The sequence below is a fragment of the Aotus nancymaae genome, unplaced genomic scaffold (genome assembly GCF_030222135.1).
Source record: "Aotus nancymaae isolate 86718 unplaced genomic scaffold, 86718_ANA_hifiasm-v0.15.2.pri h1tg000019l, whole genome shotgun sequence".
Classification (NCBI taxonomy): domain Eukaryota; kingdom Metazoa; phylum Chordata; class Mammalia; order Primates; family Aotidae; genus Aotus; species Aotus nancymaae.
In genome coordinates this window covers 40,364,287-40,373,682 of record NW_026988431.1, presented here as the reverse complement: position 1 = coordinate 40,373,682, position 9,396 = coordinate 40,364,287, and the positions used below count along the sequence as shown (strand labels likewise).

Here is a 9,396-nt window from a genome sequence, read left to right as displayed (position 1 = left end):
TTCAAAATTGTGAGATAACTTTTTGGATCAACAGTAATATTGTAAAGATTTGAGAGAAGTATCAAGCTCCTAGAGCTAACTCTGGGGACCCAGTATGATTGTGATCAAATTCAGAACAACATATATTTTTTGTGGAAAATAAGTTATTCCCAAGGGCTGTTCCTAAATTTAACTTAGTCAGACAAGCTTAATGAATGAGGTTATTCTGGCCTACAAAACAAGTTGGGAAAAATAGACCTGCAATCGTAAATAGGAATACGTGTCTTCCTGATTCTTGGCAGCCAAGTCCCAGAAACACAATTACTGGCTCTCACAGCTTCTCAGTACAAATGAGAAAAACTACAGGAACTAAGACAGTTTGGGTCTTAGTAGAAATTTAAAAAAAAATTGCATACATGGTCAGAATATAATGATGCTTACTCTATATGGAAAGCCAATTTATGATAAAAGATTGTTTTCAAAGCAATAACTCAACAAATCAATAAATAAATGGTGATTTATTAACTAATCATTCAATAAACTCTGATAAGGAAAACCTTAGCCAATATGGAGCCACTTTCATTTGGCTAGTGCATTTCCAAACTTCTTTTTGTCCATATCAATCTAGAGGTTAAATGTGTGGTCTGTGTGTGTGATAGAGAGAGAAAGAAAGAGAGAAAAAGACTATGAAAATGTTATGTTCCTTATTTGCTACAGCAGAAGCACAGGTATGGAATCATCTAAAAGCCATGTAAAATGTTTCTGATATATGTTTAAAAGCATGATAACCAGATTATAGGTGTATTCTACAGGCCTAAGTCTACTACTTTCTCAGTTTCCTTGTATCTATGGGCCCTGTGCAGTCAGGTCTTCCCAAGGAAACATAACCGTAAGTCTATTACGACTTTTACTATAGCATTTACTTTTCTGTAAAAAGGGGAAAATGTTGCTGCCTCTATTTTTCTGATTACTTCTTCCTCCAGAGAACACAATTGTGATACCTGAAAATAGAGCAGTGAGCTTTCGTGAATAAGTCAACGAGCGTACACTCTTAAGTTATAAACTAAAAAACAGAAGGAACAAGGGTCTTTGATGATATAATGAAGTTGTTTTCCCTGTCCTGGACTACCTACCTCTAAAATTCTTAACTGAGACCATTGGTGTTATTCTTAACTGAGCAATGGTGTTATTGCTTAAGTCACTAGTGTTTAGGTACACTGTAACATGAAGCTGAAAATATTGCTATCTAATACTACCATTTAGAAAAATTAAGATATGATTTTAGGCCACACACAAATATAAACCTAGATATAAAAACAGAGATGTAAAATTCAACATTGACATTCTTCTCACGCAATAAATTAAAAAACAACTAAGACAAATGAAAATTAACATAATTGAAAAAAAGATTGCAATATAAAAGAAGACACAGTTCTTACCTATAATGAGAAAAGAACTTCTGCAAATATCATGAGAAAAATGTACTTAAAGAAAATAGGAAAAGCACATGAACATAAAAACCACTGAAAGAAAGTGTTAATGTTCAGTAAAAATAAAATTATCTTCAAATTCTCTATTAAAGAAATGAATCAGAAGATTCAAAAATCTGAATTATCCATTGTTATCAAAGATTCAAGAAAGTATACAATCTAGGCAATAGGGTAAGTTGGTATAACTAATCAGGAGAGAAATTTTGCTTCAAGTGCATTTATTTTAAATGTATATTTTAGTCGAGTAAGCAACTTTGCCTATAGGTTTCCTAAGTAATTACAAAAGCTTTCAAATATGGGTCAGGATGCTTGCTGCAACATTGTTTTAATATTCTCAATAAATAAATGAAGACATACTAATGTTCACCAATGGTGACTTAGTTAATAAATGATTGTTCAAACATAGAATGGAATTCTCTCCTCTTAAAAATGAGATAGATTGGTAGCCAAGTAGATGGGGGCCAAAGGGAAGGAAGCAGGGATGAAAAGTATCTGTAATCTTGTAAGTAAAGGAAAAACAAGCACTTTTCACAGCATGAGAACTCTGAAATGAAATAGAATGAAATGAAATGCTACATTTAAAATGTTAATAAACAAAATAATTACATATACACTAAATAGGGCATTCTGAAATTTAAAATTCTAGAATATATGCTAAAATTTTGACAGTATTTATTTCAGTGTAGGGTCAGGCAAAATAGGGGGAATTAAATACTACTTTAAATATTTCTGTGTTTTTAAATTTTTGAACAATAAACCCATTTAATATATAGACATAAAAATACATATAAGTACACACAGCTCTCACACATTCAATTGTTAAGGTACAACTATTGTTAAAAATAATTATTCAGATTTGCCTCGTAGGGAAAAACTTGTGACATTCTTTGAATTCATAGGAAAAAAAGTTAAGAATAAAGTTTTTAAAAATAATTTCTTTCTTTTCTATACGACTACTGTTAACATTTCTTTTTAGTTGTTTCTAAATGAATCTATCTTTGGTACATATTTATTTCCTTTTTTAATTGATTTATTTGTCACAATGTTTAACTCATAAAGATGTATAGGTTTTCCTGGGATTTATCATACTACCCAACATATTTAAATCTCAGTTGTTAGTATTTTATTTCACAAAATTCAGTGGTGATTTGATTTGATATGGCATCAATCCAACATGAGTATTCAAGATGGGAAAGATATATATATTCATCCTTTTTAAAAAGTTTTTTTAATTATTATTTTTATGGGTATATCTTAGGTGTATAATTTATGAGGATGTATGCAACCTTTCATCAAAATACTGAATTGGACAAAATGTATACTCTGAAATTATTTGATACCTATTTTTTCAAAGCATACCATAATACTTACATTACTAGTTTATTTTCCAGCACGTAAGTGCAGTAAGAAGAGAAATTGAGAAGGTGGAATTCATTTCTTAATGTATTGTTCTTGAGGTGCTTATGGAACATCAAAGTCCAGAAAATTTGTAAGTACCTGCCAGGAAAATGCTCTAGCTTAAAGTTTTAAACTTAGGAATTTAAACCATGAGTGCATGACGTAAGACCTTGAAGCTATATAGCAGGAAAAGATAAGCATAAAAAGTGGAAGAAAGCCTTGGGACACCATACTTCAAAAAACAGAAGAGTCCACAAGGAAAAGAGCAAAATTGCCTGGAGAATAGCAGGAAAAACAAAAGTATGATGCTTTAGAAATTAAGAGAGGAGAGATTTATACAAAGAGAGCAGTGATTAACCAGGCCAAATGCTACAGTAAATTAACAAAAATATAAGATTTAGTTATTTTCTTTGGATTTAGACCTTAGAATACTATTAGGCCTTGGAGAAGGCAACTTAAATTGATTTGGTAGAGGGTCCTAATGTAATGCATCTAAGCAAAATGAAAATCAAAAATCAGATAAAATGAGTGACTTTTAAAAATGTAACAAAAATAACTTGGAATTAACATAAATAGGTAATAACAACCATGATGATCTTGAAGAGGGTGGCACTTCCAGGTCCTAATGAGGCAGGGACTACTTTATTTTGCTGCAGAGGAATTACTGGAAATATAAGCAAAGCCCAGATAATAATAATACAAAAACAGCTTAATAAACCTGTTATTCTGGTAAGAGTGAGGTAGTTATTACAGGATCAAAAGACTGAACATTTTATTAATCATGAGTTAAAAGATTAAGCTGAGAAATAATTTTTCTGAGGTTATAGAAAAACACAAAGAAAAATAAAGAATTAGATAAAGAGTTAGAGCTTCTAACTTTTCAATGAATTCCTCTACATGGGTTGCATGCAAATCCAGATGTCATGGTTCCATATTAGATTTTGGAAAATATAATTTAATAATTAAAGTTAGCAGTTAAAATTTTAATTATGTAGAACCTAATTATAGAATTAAAAAATAATTTAGAATAGAATGTAGTCTGGATATTTACATAATGTATTTACATTAAAATTGTATCTGTCATTCTAAGGGAAGAAATTATTTCTTCTTGTGTGTTCACAACTGTCACTATCTTATTCCTAAACCTGCTTATTTTCCCTGACACCAGCCTTTCCATCCTACAATCCATTCTCCAACAAGATTGATTTTTTTTTTTTTTAGAAGGAGTCTTGCTTTGTCACCAGGTTGGAGTGCAGTGGCATGATCTTGGCTCACTGCAACCTCTGCCTCCCAGGTTCAAGCAATGCCCCTGCCTCAGCCTCTCAAGTAAATGAGACTACAGACACATGCCATCACACCTGGATAATTTTTTTTTTTTTTTTTGTATTTTTATAGAGATGGAGTTTCACCATGTTGGCCAGGATGGTGTCAATCTCTTGACCCCGTGATCTGCCTGCCTCGACCTCCCAAACTGCTGGGATTACAGGCATAAGCCACTGCGCCTGGCTTAGATTGATCTTTTTAAACCAAGTGTCTGAAAATGCCTTTTTAAGTTCAAAATGGTGCACTGAAAATAAGAACTTGTCTCTCTTCTCTCCTAAGTCCGCAATACAATTATAGCAAATGCAAATGCTGATAGATACAATAATCTATTGAATTTGCTTCACAAATTTGCATGTCATCCTTGTGCAAGGGCTATGCTAATCTTCTCTGTATAGTTTCAATTTTAGTATATGTGCTGCCAAAGCAAGCACAGGATTATTTTTAAAGAGATATTCTTAAATTCTAGGCTGAAGTTCCAAGTCATATTGGAACACTGATGGATCGAGGAATATGTGAACTGATCAATCAGGCTAAATGTGTATATGCAAGCAGTCTATGATGGAGAAAAGTCCTTATCCCAGGGAGCTACCTGGATCAAAGACAGCAATGCCATGGAAGGTGGCAGTATGAAGAACAACTAAAAGCAGAGTTAACTGAAAGTCTGTCTAATGAAATATGCTAGTCAGGTGTCCCACACATCATCACTACTAGCCTCTTCCTTATTTCAATGTACACTAAGCATAAGTAACCCAGCTTTATACTATCAGGAATCCAAATTAGTACTCTTATTGAATATTAATTAATTGTACAGGGAGAACAAAGGTTTTGAAGTTTCTAGAATGGCTTTCCATGCAAAGGATGAAGCTCTCCTCATTTTAACATCCGAAGATGCTAAAATGTTTTCTCCTCTGCTCACTCTAATTGTGATAAGCACTGTCTCTACCTGAGTTCTCAATCCTAGTCCTACCAGTAGTGCAAGAGACCTAGCAGAAAAATGGACATACACAACAGAGAAAAATCACAAGAGTCATCAGTCTTCCATTCTTAAATATAAGTGAACTAAGAACCACTATATATATATGAAGTATAGAAAACCAAGATAACCAAAAAACAGCTGACCAGTGAAGAAACAAAAGTAAATCAAAAAACATAAGAAAACTTTAAAAACAAAATCCCACTGTATTTTGAGGAATTTGAAAAATTAATACATCCATTAAGGAAGAAAAAAAGCCTCTGAAAAATAAACAAAAGAAAATGTAAATTACACCTACAATGTGAACATACTACTATGTTCCTGGGATGGCTGTGATTTAGTATAATAATACAAAGAAAATTTTTATTTTCTATTTGAATTAAGAGTTTTCACTTTCTTTCCAGGAAATATTTTAAAATAAGTTCTAATAAGAAGCATAATCCACAAATTTTAAATATTATGTCTTTTAATTCTCAAATGAAAGTAAATATCAGCGATAAAGACTAATCAAAACAAGAAAAAGTAATCAAAAGCATATAGATTTCACACAAACAAATGTACACTCAGTTGCTGACTGTTCTGCTTACATATGCTTAATAAATGCGCCAGTCACTGTGCTCTTTGGCATAAGAATTAGGAGCCAAATTTGTGAATTAGTAAAAGAAAATAAAACAAAAGCTTAAGGTTTTGTTTTATTTCATAGTACTATAAAAGAAAAGAAAAATTATAAATGTACAATTCACATGAATGATTCACAAACTGTCACAAGTAATTGACAAACTGCTAGTTGTTTTCTTAGATATTAGTATTACTTTTCTGAAACAAATGAAAATTCTATCAAATATATATATTATAAAACATTTTCAGCTACAGGAAATTAATGTTATCTCCTTCTTACCTACAGTCTTTAATAACCACTGTGAATGAACTATTCAACTTTTCCATGAGATGAATGTACAGAAACATTATTGTATTGCCTTGTGTCATAATTACCATGGATTTTGAAAAAATAAATACCATAAGTAAAGTAGAATTGATTTATAAAAACATGTATTCGATAAATATAAAAAAATTTACGGTGATTGACTCTTAAACTCTTTGCTATGACTTACGATTCTTTTTCATTGTGGGAGGTAAAACATAGTTCAACTTTTGATATTCAACTTTAATTCTATCCCTTGGTTCTCATGGGGGTCCCTCAATGGGGTCCACCATGTGCATTTATGAATGCAAAAGACATTTATATAGGCACATCATTCACTGTGTTTATGCCAGAGAATGCCAAAATGTAAATCTCTTTGCAGGATGAAATGTTTGTTAATCAAACTGCAAATTGAACAGCTGTGAGGGCTGAGAAAGTATCAAAAATCACCATACAGGATACATATTTTAATTCCTGCCCTTCACACATTTATGCACAATTACAAAACAAAAAACAAAAACAAACCTGCACATGTATTGGTCCACAAGGGAGGGAGACAGTGAAACCTCAATGTTAAAAAGTCAAAATATCAGTTTAAAATCTTTCTAATTTGATTCTGAAGCAAAAAGAATGGCATCTTAATTTTAAATCTCAGTCTGATTAGCTTTATTCAAATTTAACTATGCTTGAGGCACTCTGGTTTCCCTAAATTAATTAATGCTTTTTCCTCTCCTTAGTACATTTTTTTTTTCTGTTTTTCTACCTAGCCTAATGCTCTTCATATTTTGCTTTTGTTTTTATTTTTGAGTCAGGGTCTCACTCTGTCACCCATGCTGGAGTACAGTTGTGTGATTACAGCTCATTGCAGCCCTGACATCTGGGCTTAAATCCTCCCACCTCAGCCTCTTTGAACAGCTGAGACCATAGACACATGCCAGTATGCCCGGCTCATTTCCTATATTTCTTTTTTTGGAGAGATGGGATCTCAGTATCCCATCTCTTGCTAAGGGTGGTCTCAAACTCCTGTCCTCAAAGGATTCTCATGCCTAAGCCTCCCAAAGTGCTGAACAGGCACTTGCCTGATCTAATTTATCTTTTAATGTCAACATAGTTTCTGCCTCAAAATTGTTCTCTAAATTTTGTCCAGTTTGTGTTCCTTTCTCCATTCACTTCATGCAAATTAAGTGTAATGTTAAGTTTATTATGAAATTACCATATTCTACTGTGTATTATACCTATTTACTTTCTGTCTCTGATGCACTTTATTAGGCTGTGAGCTGATTCTGGGATTTGACTCAGAAGAATTTTTGTGTCTGATCCCCATGGTGTCAAAAACACTGGTTTGGATATAATTAATTTCCATAAACATTAATTTTCTTATTGTAGAATAGATGGAAAATCTAAGCATATACTTATAATATCTAAGACTTGACTAATATTCATCCTTGAAATTTCAAAATGGAGGGTATGTCAATCTTCCACTACAACCTTGTAAACAAACAAACAAACAAACAGGAGTTTTACATAACTACAAGCTCAGATAACTACCTAGAAAGCCAGACATTTACCAAGATGATTTGAGAGAAATGTATGCTCATAAAATAGGGGTAGCTATGGCACTGCATATGTCAGTAATTGATATGGTTTTGCTGTGTCCCCACCCAAATTTTACCTTGAATTGTAATAATCTTCATGTGTCAAGGGTGGGTCCAGGTGGAAATAATTGAAAAATGGGGTCAGTTTCCTCATGCTGTTCTCCTGGTAGTGAATAACTCTCATGATATCTGATGATTTTATAAGGAGAAGTACCCCTGCACAGGCTCTCTTTCCTGCTGTCATGTAAGACATCCCTTTGCTCTTCTTTCATCTTCTGCCATGATTGTAAGGCCTCTCCAGTCATGTGCAATGGTGAATCCTTTAAACCTCTTTCCTTTATAAATTTCCTTTATACCAGTCTCAGGTATGTTTTTATTAGCAGCACCAGGACAGACTAATACAGTAAATTGGTATGGGGTAGCGGGGTGCTGCTGTAAAAATAAGCAAAAATGTGGAAATGACTTTGGAACTGGGTAACAGGCAGGGATTGGAACAGTTTGGAGAACTCAGAAGAAGACAAGAAAAAGTGGTAAAGTTTGCAACCTTCTAGAGACTTGTCAAATGGCTTTGACCAAAATGCTGATAGTGATAAGGACAATATATCCAGGCTGATGTGTTCTCAGATGGAGTAAGAAACTTGTTGGAACTGGAGCAAAGGTGATTCTTGCTATGTTTTAACAAAGAAACTGGTGGCATCTTGTCCCTGCCCTAGAGATCTGTGGAACTTTGAACTTAAGAGAGATTATTTAGGGTATCTAGTAGAAGAAATTCCTAAGCAGCAAAGTGTTAAAAAGGTGTCTTGAGTACAGTTAAAAGCATTTGGTTTTATGCACTCACAAAGATACAGTTTGGAATTAGAACTTAAATTAAAAAAAAAAAAAAGCAGAGCATAAAAGTTCAGAACTCTTGCAGGCTGACAATGTGATAGAAAAGAAATACCCATTTTCTGAGGAGAAATTCAAGCCATCTGCAGAAATTATCATAAGTAATGAGGAACCAAATGTTAATCACCAAGCCAATGGAAAAAATGTCTACAGGGATGCCAGAGGTCTTTATAGCAGCCTTTCCCATTACAAGCTGGGAGGCCTAGGATGAAAAAATGGTTTCTGTGAGCCAGGCCAGGGCCTTGCTGCTTTATTAGTCTCAAGACTTGGTTCTCTGCCTCCTAGCTGTGGCTACAAGAGGCCAACATAGAGCTCAGGCCATTGCTTTAGAGGGTGCAAGCCCCAAGCCTTGATGGCTTACAGGCAGCGTTGGTCTTGTGGGTACATAGAAGTCAAGAATTGAGGTTTGGGAATCTCCACCTAGATTTCAGAGGATGTACAGAAATGCCTTGATGTCCAGGCAGAAGTTTGCTGCAGGAGTGGAACGCTCACTGCTAGGTCAGTGTGGAAGGGAAATGTAGGATGGGAGCCCCCACACAGCACTGAGGGCACTGGGGCACTGCCTAGCGGAGCTGTGAGAAAGGGCAACTGTCCTCCAGACTCCAGAATGGTAGATCCACTGACAGCTAGCACCGTGTACCTGGAAAAGCTGCATAGTACTGCAGTCATAGTACTATGAAATAAAACAAAAAATTAAGCTTCTGTTTTATTTTCTTTTAGTAACACACAAATATGGTTCCCAATTCTTGGGCCAAAGTGCAGAGACTGATTCATTTATTAAGCATATGTAAGCATATATAAAAATAACCTAATTAATATCTTGTGGAATCT

The 9,396-nt window shown here is 34.0% G+C and overlaps 1 long non-coding RNA gene and 1 other non-coding gene across 2 annotated transcripts in view; both read right to left on the bottom strand.

Moving 5' to 3' along the window:
• Nucleotides 1-9,396, bottom strand: part of LOC105706597 (uncharacterized) — a 158,283-nt gene that overhangs the window by 71,247 nt on the left and 77,640 nt on the right. The gene's annotated exons all lie outside the window — the stretch shown is intronic.
• LOC135275918 (U6 spliceosomal RNA) lies at nucleotides 4,515-4,621 on the bottom strand. Its single transcript, XR_010343508.1, has one exon. It is a non-coding gene; the product is annotated as a U6 spliceosomal RNA (small nuclear RNA).